This window comes from Bos taurus, chromosome 3, assembly GCF_002263795.3.
Source record: "Bos taurus isolate L1 Dominette 01449 registration number 42190680 breed Hereford chromosome 3, ARS-UCD2.0, whole genome shotgun sequence".
Classification (NCBI taxonomy): domain Eukaryota; kingdom Metazoa; phylum Chordata; class Mammalia; order Artiodactyla; family Bovidae; genus Bos; species Bos taurus.
In genome coordinates this window covers 32,321,957-32,338,921 of record NC_037330.1, presented here as the reverse complement: position 1 = coordinate 32,338,921, position 16,965 = coordinate 32,321,957, and positions in this window count along the sequence as shown.

Here is a 16,965-nt window from a genome sequence, read left to right as displayed (position 1 = left end):
TCAGTTCAGTTCAGTTCAGTTCATTCGCTCAGTCGTGTCTGACTCTTTGCTACCCCATGAATCACAGCACGCCAGGCCTCCTTATCCATCACCAATTCCCGGTCCCATCACTTCATGACAAATAGATGGGGAAACAGTGGAAACAATGACCAAATTTTTTGGGGGGGTGGGTGGGGGGCAAGCTCCAAAATCACTGCAGATGGTGACTGAAGCCATGAAATTTAAAAATTACTCCTTGGAAGAAAAGTTATGACCAACCTAGATAGCATATTAAAAAGCAGAGACATAATTTTGCTGACAAATGTCCGTCTAGCCAAAGCTATGGTCTTTCCAGTAGTCATGTATGGATGTGAGAGTTGGACTATAAAGAAAGCTGAGCACCGAAGAATTGATGCTTTTGAACTGTGGTGTTGGATAAGACTCTTGAGAGTCCCTTGGACTGCAAGGAGATCAAACCAGTCCATCCTAAAGGAAATCAGTCCTGAATATTCATTGCAAGGACTGATGCTGACGCTGAAACTGCAATATTTTGGCCACCTGATGCAAAGAACTGACTCATTTGTAAAGATCCTGATGCTGGGGAAAATAGAAGGCGTGAGGAGAAGGGGATGATAGAGGATGAGATGGTTGGATGGCATCACCGACTCAATGGACATGAGTTTGAGAAAATTCTGGGAGTTGGTAATGGACAGGGAGGGCTGGCGTGCTGCATTCCATGGGGTCACAATGAGTCGGACACGACTGAGCAACTGAACTGAACTAAACGGGTAATTAGTCTACAACAGAGGAGACTAGACTACATAATGGAGAAAAGACATTCTATTCAATAAGTGGTGCTGAGAACACTGGACAGCTGCATGTTAAAGAATGAAATTAGAACACTCTCTAACACCATATACAAAAGTAAACTTGAAATGGTTTAAAGCCCAAATGTAAGACTGGCAACCACAAAACTCCTAAAAAAAAAACATAGGCAGAAGACTCTTTAACATTAATTGTAGCAACACTTGCAGGGGATCTGTCTCCTAAACCAAAGTAAACAAGACAAAAATTAATAAATGGGATCTAAATTTAAAAGCTTTTACATAGCAAAGGAAACCATCAACAAAATGAAAAACAACCTACTGAATGGAAAATATTTGCAAATGATTTGCAATTAAGAGGTAAATATCCAAAATATATAGACAGCTCATATAATTCAACATTTTAAAAAACAATAACTTTAAAAATTAGACAGAAGTCATGAACTGACATTTTTCCAAGAAGACATATAGATGGCCAACAGGCACATGAAAAGATGCTTAACATCACTAGTCATCAGAAAAATGCAAATCAAATCTACAATGAGATATCACTTCACATTTGTGAGAATGGCGAACAGAAAGAAAACAAATAATAAATGTTGCCAAGAATGTGGAGAAAAGGAAACCTTCATACACTGTTGGTGGGAATGTAAATTTATGTAGCCACTGTGGAAAACAGCACGGAGGATTCTCAAAAAGGTAAAAATATAACTACCATTTGATCTACAAATTTCACTTCTGGGTATATATCCCCAAAATCAAAAACACTAATCCAAAAAGACACACATATCCCAAAGTTCATAGCAGTATTATTTACAATTGTCAAGATATGAAAGCAATTTAAGTGTTCAACAAAAGATGAATGGATAAAGAAGACATGGTATATACTTACAGTGAAATACTACTGCTGCTAAGTCGCTTCAGTCATGTCCGACTCTGTGCGACCCCATAGACGGCAGCCCACCAGGCTCCCCCGTCCCTGGGATTCTCCAGGCAAGAACACTGGAGTGGGTTGCCATTTCCTTCTCCAATGCATGAAAGTGAAAAGTGAAAGTGAAGTCACTCAGTCGTGTCCAACTCTTAGCGACCCCATGGACTGCAGCCCACCAGGCTCCTCCATCCATGGGACTTTCCAGGCAAGAGTACTGGAGTGGGGTGCCATTGCCTTCTCCGACAGTGAAGTACTACTCAGCCATAAAAAGGAAGGAATTTTGCAGCAACGTGGATGGATTTGGAGGGTATTAAGAAAGAGAAAGGCACACCCTGTATGGTATCATTTATATGTGGAATCTAAGAAATACAGTGAACTAGTAAATATAACAAAAAAGAAGCAGATTCATAAATATAGGGTACAAATTAGTGGTTACCAGTGCGGAGAGGTAAGGGGAGGTGCAAGATGGGGTAGAGAATTAAGAGCTGCAAACTAATATGCATTAAGCTACATGGATATATTGAACAACATGAGGAATATAGACAATATTTTTATAATATCTATACATAGCTTATAACCTGTTGGTGGAAATGTAAATTGGTATAGCCACTGGTAAAGAATCTGCCTGCCAATTCAGGAGATGCAAGAGCCATGGGTTTGATCCCTGGGTTGAGAAGATCCCTGGAGTAGGAAATGGAGACCTGCTGCAGTGTTCTTGCCTGGAAAACTCCATGGAGAGAGGAGCATGGTGGGCTACAGTACATGGGGTCACAAAGAGTTGGACACAACTGAGCAACTGAGCACACAGTTTTGTTTTTTTTTGTTTTTTGATGGGCTGGTAATGGGATAATTTCCTTAACTTCCCTTTCTGATCATTCACTGCTAGTGTTTAGAAATGTAACAGGTTTCTATATATTAATTTTGTATCCACAACTTTACCAATTTCATTGAAGAGCTGTATTAGTTTTCTGTTGGTGTCTATAGGGTTTTATATGTATAGAGTTATATCATCTGCAGACACTGACAATATTACTTCATTTCCAATTTGGATTCCTTTTCTTTGTCTTCCCTGATTGTCATGGCTAGGACTTCCAAAACCATGTTGAATTAAATTGGCAAGAGTGGATATTCTTCTATTGTTTATGATCTTAAGGGAAATGCTTTCAACTTTCATCATTGAATATGAAGTTAGCCGTGAGTTTTCATATATGGTCTTTATTATATTGAGGTCTGTTCCCTCTATTCCCATTTTCTGGAATTTTTTTTTTTTATCATAAATCGGTGTTGGGATTTCTCAGAAGCTTTTTCTGCATCTAATGAGATGATCATGATTTTCATCTGTCAGTTTGTTAATGTGATGTATTATATTAATTGATTTATGGAGATAGAAAAATCCTTACTTCCCTGAGCTAAATCCCATTTGATCATGAGATATACTTCTTTTAATGTTTGTTGGAATCAGTTTGCTAGTATTTTGTTGAGGGTTTTTGCGTCTATGTTCACCAGTGATATGACCTGCAATTTTCTTTTTTGTGCTATCTTTATCAGTTTCTGGTATCAGGGTGATGGTCTATCCTCTGTGATTTTTTGGAAGCATTTCAGAAGGATAGATGTTAACTCTTCTATAAAATGGTTGACAGGATTTGCCTGTGAAGCCATTTTGTTATATACTTCTGTTTGTTGGGGGTTTTAATATCACAGTTTCAATTTCAGTATTTGTGATTGGTCTGTTCTTATTTTCTCTTTCTTCCTGGTTCAGTCTTGGGAGCTTGTACCTTTCTAAGAATCTGTCCATTTCCTCTATATTTTATCAGGATATAGTTGCTTGTGTTACTCTATTATGATCCTTTGTATTTCTGTGGTGTCTACTTTAACTTCTCCCTTTTCCCTTCTAATTTTGCTGATTTGTGCTCTCTCCCTTATTTTTCTTGATGAGTCTGGCTAAAGGTTTATCAATTTTGCTTATGTTTTCAATGAACTGACTTTTAGTTTATTAATATTTTCTATTATTTTTGTCATTTATTTCATTTGTTTCTGCTCTGATCTTTATTTCTTTCCTTTTACTGACTATGGGTTTTGCTTGTTCTTCTTTATTTGCTTTACGTGTACGTTTAGGTTGTTTATTTGAGATTTTTCTCAGTTCCTGAGGTAAGTTTGTATTATTATAAAATTTCCTCCTAGAGCTACTTTTGCTGCATCCCAATAGGCTTTGGAATGCTGTGCTTTTGTTTTCATCTGTCTCTAGGTATTTTTCAAATTTAGTCTTTGATTTCTTCAGTGATACAATGGTTGTTTAGTAGCATATGTTTTAGCTTCCCATATTTGTGTTTTGGGTTTTTTCCCCCTTATATTTGACTTCTAATCTCATAGTGTTGGTGGTCAGAAAAATGCTTAAGTGATATTTCAATTTTCTTAAATTTGCCAAGTCTTGCTTTGTGGCCGAGCATGTGATCTATCCTAGAGAATGTTCCATTTGCACTTGAGAAGAATGTGTATTCTGCTGCTTTTAGATGGAACACTCTATAGGTATCAGTTAAGTCCATCTGGACTGATGTAATATTTAAAGCCATGTTTCCTTATTTATTCTGTCTTGATCTGTTGTCTGATGTAAATGAGGTGTTAAAGTCCCCCATTATTATTCAGTTACTATCAATTTCTCATTTTTTGCTTGTTAGTATTTCCTTTATATATTGAGGTACTCTTGTGTTGGTTGTATATTTATTTACAACTATTATATTTTCTTCTTGGATTGATTCCTTGATCATTACGTAGTGTCCTTTGTCTCTTGCAACAGTCTTTAAAGTCTATTTTGTATGATGTGAGTATTGCACTCCAGGTTTGATTTTCATTTGCATAGAACATATTTTTCCATTCCTTCACTTTCAACCTATATGTGTCTCCAGATCTGAAATGAGTGCTTTGTAAACGGCTAATATTCGAGTTTTGTTTTTGTATACATTTAGCCAGAATATGTCTTTTGGTTGAAGCATTTAATCCATTTACATAATGAATTCTCAATATGTATAATCTTCCCGCCATTTTGTTGTTTTGGATTTGTTTTAGAAAGTCTTTTTTCTTTGTTCCCTCTTTTGATTTGATAAATATTTTCAGTGTTATATTTGGATTCCTTTTTCTTTATTGTGTATACATCTATTATAGATTTTCGGTTTGAAGTTACCATGAGGTTTTGATAGAAGTCTAAATAAATACATGATTGTTTTAAGTTGAAGATCCTTAATTTCAAATTTATTTTTTCAAATATCCTGCATTTGTACTCTCCACCTCTCATGCTTACTAGTTTTGATATCATATTTGTGTGTGGATGATTTCCTAACTTTACTGTATGTTTCCCTTTGTTATTTCATAGTCTTCTTGTTTCTAGTTGTGACTTTTTTTTCTACCTAGAGAAGTTCCTTTACCTTTGGTTTGGTGGTGCTGAATTCTTTTAGCTTTTGCTTATCTGTAAACATTTTTATCTTTCTGTAAAATATGAATGAGAACCTTGCTGGATAGGGTATTCTTGGTCATAGATGTCTTGCTTTCATAACTTTAAATATATCATGTCACTCCCTTCTTACCTGTATAGCTTCTGCTGAAAAATCAGCTGATAACTTTATGGGTATTCCCTTGCATGTTATTTGTTGCCTTTCCCTTGTTGCTTTTAACACTTTCTCTTCTGTCTTTAATTTTTGTCAGTTTGATCAATATGTGTCTTGGCATGTTATTCCTTGGATTAATTTTTCCTGGTACTCTACACTTTCTGGACTTGGCTTATTGCTTTCTTTCCCATGTTAGGGAAGTTTTAAGCTTTTATTTCTTCAAATACTTTCTTGCTCTTCCTTCTGGGACCTCTATAATTCAAAGGTTCTTGCATTTAAACCTGGCCCAGAGGTCTCTTAAATCCTCTTATCTACATCCTTTTTTCTTCTGTTCCATGGCAGTGATTTCCCCATTCTGCCTTTCAGTTTACTTATTTGTTTTTCTGCCTCGTTTATTCTACTATTGATTCCTTCCAGTGTAGTTTTCATTTTAGTTATTTTATTCTTCAACTCTGCTTGGTTATTCTTTATATTTTCTCATTTTTGGTTAAAATTACTTGCAACTTCTTGCACTGTGCACCCATTCTTTTTCCAAGATCTTGGATCATCTTTATGATTCTGACTCTGAAGTCTTTCCCTGATAGATTGCCTAGCTCCACTTCACTCAGTTGTTCTTCTGTGATTTTATCTTGTTTCATCTGGGCCATATTCTTCTGCACTCTCATTTTGTCTAATTTCTGTGTTTGTGGATTTCTAATGGTGTCTGCCCTCCTGGTGGAGGCTTGTCTAGACCTGTGCAGACCTCCTATTTGGAAGAGCTGGTGCTTACCCACTAGTTGGTAGAGCTGGGTTTTGGCCCAGTTGGGCAAGGCTGTTAAGGTGTGGGTTTAGAGGTGGGTGTGAGGTCAGGAATTTTTTTTTTTTTTTTGGCTGTGTCATGCAGCATGCAGGGTTTTATTTCCTCAACCAGGGATTGAAACTGTGTCCTGTGCAGTGAAATGTGGCATGTTAACAAATCAACCACCAGGGAAGTCCCCCAGGATGTCTGCTGATGGGTGGGGCTGTGTTCCCAGCCTGTTGATTGTTTGGCCTGAGGCATCCAACTACAGGAACCTGCAGGTTTTTTGGGTAGGGCCAGGTGTTGGTGCTGAAGAAAGCAAGATGTTTGTCTCCACAAGAGTTCAAGTAGTTGACTACTTGAAATCTCCACCATCAGTGTCCATGTCGTAAGGGTGAGCCACAGCCATACTATATATCCCCAGGAAACTCTCCAAGACCAGCTTGTAGATTTCACCCAGGCTCCTATGAAGTCACTGCCTTTGCCCTGAGTCCTGGTACATGTGAGACCTTGTGTGTGTCCTCCAAGAATGAAGTTTATGCTTCCCCCATTGCCCCCGTAGTCAGATGGAGCTCCTGCAGTCAAGCCCTATTGGCCTTCAAAGCCAAATTCTTGGAGGCTTCTTCCCCTGATGTCAGACTCTGAGGCTGAGATGTCTGATAGGGCTCAGAACTCTTATTCCTACAGGAGAACTTTGATGATTTAATTATTCTCCAGTTTGTAAAACAGCCACACAGGGAATATGAGATCTTGACTGTATCATGAATGTGCCCCTCCTACCATCTTGTGGTTCTTCTTTATATTCTATGATGCAGAATACATTTTTGGTAGGTTCTATGCTTTTTGTTGATTATGGTTCCGCAGTTAATAGTGGTTATGTGTGCTTATGAGAGGAAGTGAGACCAGTTCAGTTCAGTTCAGTTCAGTTGCTCAGTTGTGTCCGACTCTTTGCAACCCCATGAAGAGCAGCATGCCAGGCCTCCCTGTCCATCACCAACTCCCAGAGTTCACTCAAACTCATGTCCATTGAGTCAGTGGTGCCATCCAGCCATCTCATCCTCTGTCATCCCCTTCTCCTCCTACCCCCAATCCCTCCCAGCATCAGAGTCTTTTCCAGTGAGTCAACTCTTTGCATGAGGTGGCCAAAGTATTGGAGTTTCAGCTTTAGCATCATTCCTTCCAAAGAAATCCCAGGGCTGATCTCCTTCAGAATGGACTGGTTGGATCTCCTTGCAGTCCAAGGGACTCTCAAGAGTCTTCTCCAACACCATAGTTCAAAAGCATCAATTCTTCAGCGTTCAGCTTTCTTCACAGTTCAACTCTCACATCCATACATGACCAATGGAAAAACCACAGCCTTGACTAGACGGACCTTTGTTGGCAAAGTAATGTCTCTGCTTTTCAACATGCTATCTAGGTTGGTCATAACTTTCTTTCCAAGGAGTAAGCGTCTTTTAATTTCATGGCTGCAATCACCATCTGCAGTGATTTTGGAGCCCAAAAAAATAAAGTCTGACACTGTTTCCCAATCTATTTCCCATGAAGTGATGGGACCAGATGCCATGATCTTAATTTTCTGAATGTTGAGCTTTAAGTCAACTTTTTCACTGTCCTCTTTCACTTTCATCAAGAGGCTTTTTAGACCAAAGCCCTTCTATTTGCATCTTGGTTTTGATCTCTCTTCAATTGGACTTCTGAACACTTGTAATAATCAATCTGAAAATAAAATTAAGAGAACATTTCATCAAGATGAATATAATACTTAGGGATAAATTTAACAAAAGAAGTACAAAACTTAGACTCTGAAAACTTCAAAATATTGTACAGAGAATTTAAAAACTAAATAAATGAAAAATCATTACCATTTTCATGGATTGAGACAATATTTTAAAGATGGAAAGGCCCCTCAAACAGATTGGCAGATTCATCATAATTCCTATAGAATTGCAGCTGAGTTCTTTTTACAAACTGATAAGCCAATTCTAAAATTCATAAGGAATTTCAGGCCAAGGATAGTTGAAACAATCCTGAAAAAGAATAAAATAGGAGAATTTGCTTTTGCTCATTTCAGAACTTACTACAAAGCAACAGTAATCAAGACAATGTTGTAGTAGAACAAGGACATATCTAGATTAAAATGTAACTGAAGTGCGAATCCTGAAATAAACCCACACATCTAAAGACAACAGATTTTAAACAAAGATACCAAGATCATTCATTGGGGGAAATAATGCTTCTGTAAATAAATTGTAGTAGGCAATTGGATAGCCATATGCAAAAGAATAAAGTGGAATTATTTCCTAATATCATATACAAAAATTAACTCAAAGTGGGAAAACACCTAAATGTAAGAGTAAAAACTATAACACTCTTGGAGTAAAACATAGGAGTAAGCCTTTGATACCTTGGAATTGGTGAAAGAGTCTTACATATGCCAGCAAAAGCACAATCAACACCAACAAAATAAGATAAACTGGGCTTAATTAAAGTGAAAAACTTTGTATATAAAAGAATATCATCAAGGAAGTAAAAAAGAAAGTTATAAAATGAAGAAAATATTTGTGAATCATATATCTCAGAGTAAATTTATATTGAAGAAAGCTGAGCACCGAAGAATTGATGCTTTTGAACTGTGGTGTTGGAGAAGACTCTTGAGAGTCCCTTGGACTGTAAGGAGATCCAACCAGTCCATTCTGAAGGAGATCAGTCCTGGGTGTTCTTTGGAAGGACTGATGCTAAAGCTGAAACTCCAATTCTTTGGCCACCTCATGTGAAGAGTTGACTCATTGGAAAAGACTGATGCTGGGAGGGATTGGGGGCAGGAGGAGAAGGGGACAACAGAAGATGAGATGGCTCGAAGGCATCACCGACTTGATGGACATGAGTTTGAGTGAACTCCGGGAGTTGATGATGGACAGGGAGGCCTGGCGTGCTGCACTTCATGGGGTCGCAGAGTTGGACACGACTGAGCGACTGAACTGTACTGAACTGAAGTACTCTTCCTGGAGAAGGGCATGGAAACCCATTCCAGTATTCTTGCCTGGAGAATCCCATGGACAGAAGGGCCTGGCAGGCTACAGTCCATGTGGTTGCAAAGAGCTGGACACGACTGAAACGACTTAGCATACCAAACATTTTCCAGCTCAGTAATAAGAAGACAACAGAATGTTAATGGAAAAATAATTTGAACAGGCAACTCTCATATGAAAGATATACTTATGGCCAATATGCACATGAGGAGATATTCAACATTAATAATCACAAGGGAAATGCAAATCTAAACTACAATAAAAAGTGAGAGATCACATACATTCAGAAGAATAGCTAGAATTTAAAAATCAGTTAAATTTCAGTCATATTTGTATGGTGACTGGAAGGCTTTATTCCACTTAAATAAGCAAAAAGCTGAAACTAAAAATTAAACAACTCTCCTTAGAGTCATCAGAGAAGTGGGTCACAGGGAAAACAACCACCTCCAAAACTGAGAGATAGATACACAGATAAAGTAATTAGCCTCCAATTAAAATAAATAAATTTATATATTAAAAAAAAAAGAATCACAGCTTACTAGACCAGAAATTCATGAGTAGAAATCACTATGGGAACTAGCACTGGAATCAGTTCAGTCACTCACTCGTATCTGACTCTTTGTGGCCCCATGGACTGCAGCACACCAGGCTTCCCTGTCCATCACCAACTTCCGAGCCTGCTCAAACTCATTTCCATCAAGTCGGTGATGCTATCCAACCATCTCATCCTCTGTCATCCCCTTCTCTTCTAGCCTTCAATCTTCCCCATCATAAGGGTCTTTTCCAATGAGTCAGTTCTTTGCATCAGGTGGACGAAGTATTGGAGTTTCACTGGAAGGACTGATGCTTCAGTCCTTCCAGTGAATATTCAGGACTCATTTCCTTTAGGATTGACTGGTTGGGTCTTCTTGAGAAGACTCTCAAGAGTCTTCTACAACATCACAGTTCAAAAGCATCAATTCTTCGGTGCTCAGCTTTCTTTAGTCCAACTCTTGCATCCGTACATGACTACTGGAAAAACCATAGCTTTGACTAGATGGACCTTTGTTGGCAAAGTAATGTCTCTGCTTTTTAAAATGCTGTCTAGGTTCATCATAGCTTTTCTTTCAAGGATCAAGTGTCTTTTAATTTCATGGCTGCAGTCATCATCTGCAGTGATTTTGGAACAAAAAATAAATGAAAAACAGACATATTTCTGGAACTTTCTTGCTTTTTCAATGATCCAATAGATGCTGGCAATTTTATCACTGGGTCCTCTGCTTTTTCTAAATCCAGCTTGAACATCTGGAAGTTCATGCTTCATGTACTGTTGAAGTCTGGTTTGGAGAATTTTGAGCATTACTTTACTAGTGTGTGAGAGGAGTGCAATTGTGCAGGAGTTTGAACATTCTTTGGCATTGCCTTTCTCTGGGATTGGAATGAAAACTGACCTTTTCCAGTCTTGGGGCCACTGCTGAGTTTTCCAAATTTTCTGGCATATTGAGTGCAGCACTTTCACAGCATCATCTTTTAGGATTTGAAAGCACAAATGAAATTCCAGCACCTCCACTAGCTTTGTTCGTAGTGATGCTTCCTAAGGCCCATGTGACTTTGCATTCCAGGATGTCTGCCTCTAGGTGAGTCATCACATCATCGTGGTTATCTGGATCATGAAGATCTTTTTTGTATAGTTCTTCTGTGTATTTTTGCCACCTCTTCTTAATATCTTCTGCTTCTTTTAAGTCCGTACCATTTCTGTCCTTTATTGTTCCCATCTTTGCATGAAATGTTGCCTTTGTATCTCTAATTTTCTTGAAGAAATCTCTAGTCTTTCCCACTCTATTGTTTTCCTCCATTTCTTTGCATTGATCACCAAGGAAGGCTTTCTTATTTCTCCTTGCTATTCTTTTGGAACTTTGCATTCAGATGGGTATATCTTTCCTTTTCTCCTTTGCCTTTCACTTCTTTTCTCAGCTGTTTGTATGGCCTCTTCAGACAACTATTTTGCCTTTTTGCATTTCTTTTTTTCTTGGGGATGGTCTTGATTACTGCTTCCTGTACAGTGGCACAAACCTTTGTCCATAGTTCTTCGGGCATTCTATTGGATTTAATCCCTTGGATCTATCTGTTACTTCCACTGTATAATCATAAGGGACTTGATTTAGGTCATACCTGAATGGTCTAGCGGTTTTCCCTGCTTTCTTCAATTTCAGTCTGAATTTTGCAGTAAGGAGTTCATGATCTGAGCCACAGTCAGTTCCCAGTCTTGTTTTTGCTGACTGTATAGAGCTTCTCCATCTTTGGCTGCAAAGAATATAATCAATCTGATTTCGGTGTTGACCCTGGTGCTGTCCATGTGTAGTCTTCTCTTGTGTTGTTGGATGAGGGTGTTTGCTATGACCAGTGTGTTCTCCTCACAAAACTCTGTTAGCCTTTGCCCCACTTCATTTTGTACTCCAAGGCCAAATTTGACTGTGAACTATAACGTCCATGGAATTCTCCAGGCCAGAATACTCAAGTGGGTAGCCTTTTCCTTCTCCAGGGGGTCTTCCCAACTCAGGGATTGAACCCAGGCCTCCTGCACTGCAGGCAGATTCTTTACCATCTCAGCCACCAGGGAAACCCAAGAATCCTGGAGCGGGTAGCTTATCCCTTCTCTGGCAGACCTTCCCAGCCCATGAATTGAACTGGGGTCTCCTGCATTTCATGTGGATTCTTTACTGACTGAGCTATGAGGGAAGCCTGAAAGCACTGGAATAGTAAAGCCTCAACTTCGATGACTTGCTGGATACTTAGTTGGACAAGTCTGAGAGGTAAAAGTCGTCTCAGTCGACGGCAGTCACAGGGTCACCTCCCACACTTGTGACAATTTTAACGCCAGGAGCTCTACCAGGTTCACAATCTGAATACTAGAGAAAATTTCCCTGTTTCCAGCAGGAGTTGGGGGAAAGTGCACATTCTGAAATATGCTAGAGAATTCTGTTCTTCTTAAGAAGGTCTGTCCTCAAGAGAAAGGTTCTCTATTCCACTAGAACCTAACTCACCAGGCTTTTGTCAGAGCCTGTGATGATTAAGTTCATGCGTCAACTTGACTACATCCCAGGATGCTGAGATATAACTCTTTAAAAAAATTTTCTGTGAGGGTGTTTCTGGTTGAGAGTAGCATTTAAATCAGTAGACAGACTAAAGCAGGTTACCATCCTCAATATAAATGGGCACCATCCAATTCTTTGAGGTGAAAAAAAAAAACGAAAATATGGAGAAAGGAAGAAATTGGTCTATTTCAGCCTGACTAAAAGAGCTGGGATATCAGCTTCTTGCTGCCTTAGGAGTATAACTTATACCATTAGTGTTCCTATTTCTCAGGTCTTCGGACTTTTACTGGAAACACCACTGGATTTCCCACATATACAGCATGCAGATGGAAGATTGTGCGACTTCTCAGCCTCCATAAGCATAGCTTATGAGCCAATTCCTAATAATAATTCATTTATATGTAAATGTGTGTGTATCTCCAATTGGTTCTGTTTATCTGAAGAACCCTGGTTAATACAGTATGGGGGAAGAGAAATACGAAACTCCAGCCTGCTCTAGAAATCTCCTACCATCCTGTTAAATGGTGGAACAACTAAAATGCACTTGTAAAATTCACAGCTTATTGGCACAGGCTCACTAAAAGACTGAAATCTACTCATAGGAGTATAGAAACTTTATTTCGGGTTTCTTTTACCTACTATGTCCATTTTTTTGGACAAATGTTACAAAACATTCTAAAAGGAAAAAAAATAGGTGAAGCAACAGATCATGAAACCAGACTTAGATATGGCACAAATATTGGAATAATTAGACCAAGAATTTAAAGAAACAATGATGTTAGGAACTCTAGCAGGACAATTTACAATAGGTAAGAACACATGGGTAACATAAGCATAGAAAGTGATGTACAAAGAAACAACCAATGAGAAATGCTAGAGATTGAGATTACTGTAGTGGTAACTTAAAATAACTTTGATAGGTTCCTTAGTAGATGAGACATGGCTGAGGTAAGAATACCTGATATTTAGAATGTATCAATAGAAACTTCCAAAAACTAAAAAAGCAAAAGAAAACACTGGGGAAAATAGCAGAATGTCCAAGAACTTTGGGAAAACCACAAAAACTGAAAGGTACACACGATAAAGTTACCAAAAGGAAAAGAAAGAAGAGAAAAGAAAAAATATTAGGAGCAATAATACAAGACAACTTCCCCAAATTAATGTTAGACAGCACATAATAGGTCCAGCAAAATTAGAAAACACAAAACAAAATTAATGCCCAACTAAACACAAAACCCTACAGGCAGGCATCTCGTGTTCAAAGTGTAGAAACATGGATAAAGAAAAAAAAAAGTTTGAAATAAAACACAGAAAAAATTACAACTTACTTTTACTCAGAAACCTTACAAGCAAGAAATGAGTAGAGTATTTTGTATCCTGAAAAAATTATCCTTCTCCATGAGGGAAGTACAGAGTCTTCTAAGATGGAAGAGCAGAGAACCAGAAAACTGTGTTTCCACCTAGCCAACTGCTTGGCAGAATGTATCTGGTTCAACTATGAGTGAGTGAGTTAAGTTGCTCAGTCATGTTCGACTCTTTGCAACTATGCTTGTGACTATAACTATATTGGTACTCTGAAGTCTGTTGAAGACCCAATTTTCAAGAGAAGTCATGGATGAAAAACTGCAGTTAATATTAATTTCATTTATAACCCAGCTGAATTTATCCATCACTCAACCATCAGCCAGTGAAAGGCAGTTGTGAAAGTGTTCCTGGAGGAACTTGCACAAAAATTTCAGGAACCAAGGTCAGCAAAAAGAAACGTGTCCTCCAAACATCGGGCATCTGTGCTCTGATTACTGATTGCTGCTTCTAATCACAGAAATGTGAAGAAAAAGCTTGTAGTCACAGTTGTTGCAACTCCCTCTATTGTTGTAAACCCCTCGTCATCTGGCTGAATTGAACTAGAGGGGAATTAAAGGTCAGGATATTGCTATCCCTTTCTTTTTCTATTTTCCCATTTTGGCACACATTAAAAACGTTAAAAGCAACCATATGTGTGAGGAAATTAGAAAGTCATGATGTATGTCCAAAGGAAGGCACAGGCTCAGAAAAGACCTTAACTTTGCAACACAGAGACAGACTAAAGCAATAAAAATAAAAGCTAAAAAACTGTGGGGGAGAGGGAAATTTTGGTTTCCAGAGTTACCATATTTTTAGACTGAAATGTCTGCTTTTCAACAAGAAAATCATCAGTCATACAAAGAAGCAGGAAAATTCAAAGTAAAAATGAAAACAGAAACTGTCCCTGAAAAAGATGGTGGACCCACTAGACAAAGATTTAAAACAATTATCATAAAAACGCTAAAAGAACTAAAAGAAGACGTGAAAAAAGTCAAGAAACAATGTAAGAGCAAAATAAAGTATCAATATAGAAAAAATCTTGAGCAGAAATTTAAAAGAAATGCAAGAGTTGAAAAGTAAAATAACAAAATTAAAAAAAAAAATCACAGTGGAATCTGAAGGTCAATTGAATTAGTCAGAAGAAAGGTGAACTTGAAGATAAAACAATGGAAATTATCATATATGAGGAGGCAAGGGGAAAAAAGGGATTTTTAAAAAGTGAAGAAAACCAAAGGAACCAGTACACCACCACCAAGAAGACCAACATATGTACTGTGGGAGTCCCAGAAGAGAAAAGAGGAATCAACTCAAAGAGATTGACACTGAAACAAAATATAATCAAACTGTCAAAAACCAAAGACAAAGAGAACTTACGAAATGCAACTCTTTACATGTAAGAGATCTTCAATAAGATTGCAGCAGATTTCTCAACAAAACTTTGGAGCCTATAGCCTGGTATATTTAAAGGGCTAAAGGAAAAAAAAAAATTCCTGCCAAACAAGAAATCTAGATCTGTCAAAACTCTTTCAAAAGTAAAGAAGAAATTAATAAATTCCCAAATAAAAAAAGTTGAACAAGCTCAATTAGAATTGCCCTGAGAAATACTATAGAGAATCCTTAAGGCTGAAACAAAAGGAAATAGACAATAACTTAAAGCCATATTAAGAAAGAAAGATTTCAGCAAAACTAAATAAAGTGAAAGTGAAGTCGCTCAGTTGTGTCCCACCCTTTGCCACTCCATGGACAGTAGCCTGCACCAGGTTCCGACCCCGTGGACAGTAGCCTGCACCAGGCTCCTCCATCCATGGGATTTTCTAGGCAAGAGTACTGGAGTGGGTTTCCATTTCCTTCTCCAGGGAATCTTCCTGACTCAGGGATCGAACCCAGGTCTCCCGCATTGTAGACAGACACTTTACCATCTGAGCCACCAGGGAAGTCCAGTAAAAATAAATACATAGGCAATTATAAAAAACAGACTGGGATTTCCCTGTTGGTCCAGTGATTAAGAATCTATCTTCCAATTCAGAGGATGTGGGTTTGATCCTTGGTTGAGGAACTAAGATGCCACAAGTTGGGGAATTAAGATGATGTGGAGCAATCAAGCCTGTGTACTGCAACTAGAGAAACTTGTGCACTTCAAAGAGACACTTTGTGCCACAGCAAGAGAAGTGCACACACTGCAACTGGAGAGAAACCCTCACACTCTGCATCTAGAGAAAGCCTGTGTGCCACAAGGATCCAGTGTAGCTAAAACTAAAAAATAAAAATAAATTAAATAAATAAATATTAGTAATATTGTAATATTGGTACATAACTCCACTTTTTATGTTAAACATGATTTAAAAATTAATTAAAAATCATTGTCTAAAAGATAGCTTTATCATAAATTTGGATTGTAACTCCACATTTTCTTTTCTACATAGTTAAAGGGACTACTGGATTTAAAAACTCTTTTGTTTTGGCTACACAATGTATAAAGTTGCAATTTTGTGAAATTAACCAAAAGACTTGGGGACAGAGCTGTTAAAGAAGCAGAGTTTTTGTATGTTATTGAAGTTAAACTGGTATAAATTCAAATTAAGATGTTATAACTTTAGGATGTTAAATGTACTCCCCATGGTAATTACAAAGACAATAACCAAAGAATATACATAAGAGGATATTATAAAATAATTTAGCAATTTCACTATAAAAAATCAAGTAACCACTGAAACTGAAGAGTAGTGCAGGAAATACGGGATAAAAGAGCCACACGGACTATAGAAAACAAATAGGAAAATTACAGAAGTAAGTACATCCTTAATTTTAATTTATACCTAATTAATTTAGGTATAAATGAATAAGCTTTCCAATCAAGAAACAGAGATTGGTGGATAGATTTTAAAAATACATAAATAGGTTAAAAGCGAAAGAACAGAAGAGGATATCCCATGTAAATAGTAACGAGAGGAGTTGGGGTGGATATATTAACATCAGACAAATAGAATTCAAATTAAAAGAGGTAACCTGAGATAAAGAAGTATATTATATATTAGTAAAAGTTTCAATACATCAGTAAAATAGACAATTATAAGCATTTACATATCTAATAACAGACTATCAAAATACCTGAAGCAAAAAGGCAGAACTGAATGGAAAATAGACAGCTGTACAATAATACTTAGAAATTTCAACATCTCATGTATATTAGAAAATCCAGACATAAGATAAATTAAAAAACAAAACATAGAGGACTTGAACAATACAACAAACCAGCTAGATCTAAGAGACATGTACAACACATATGATGCAATAAAAACGGAATATATCTTTTTCTCAAGTATATGGTACATTTCAACCAAATATAGACCAAATGTTAGGCCATAAAGTGTTTCTATTGATTCACAAATTTGTGGTAATTTAACAAC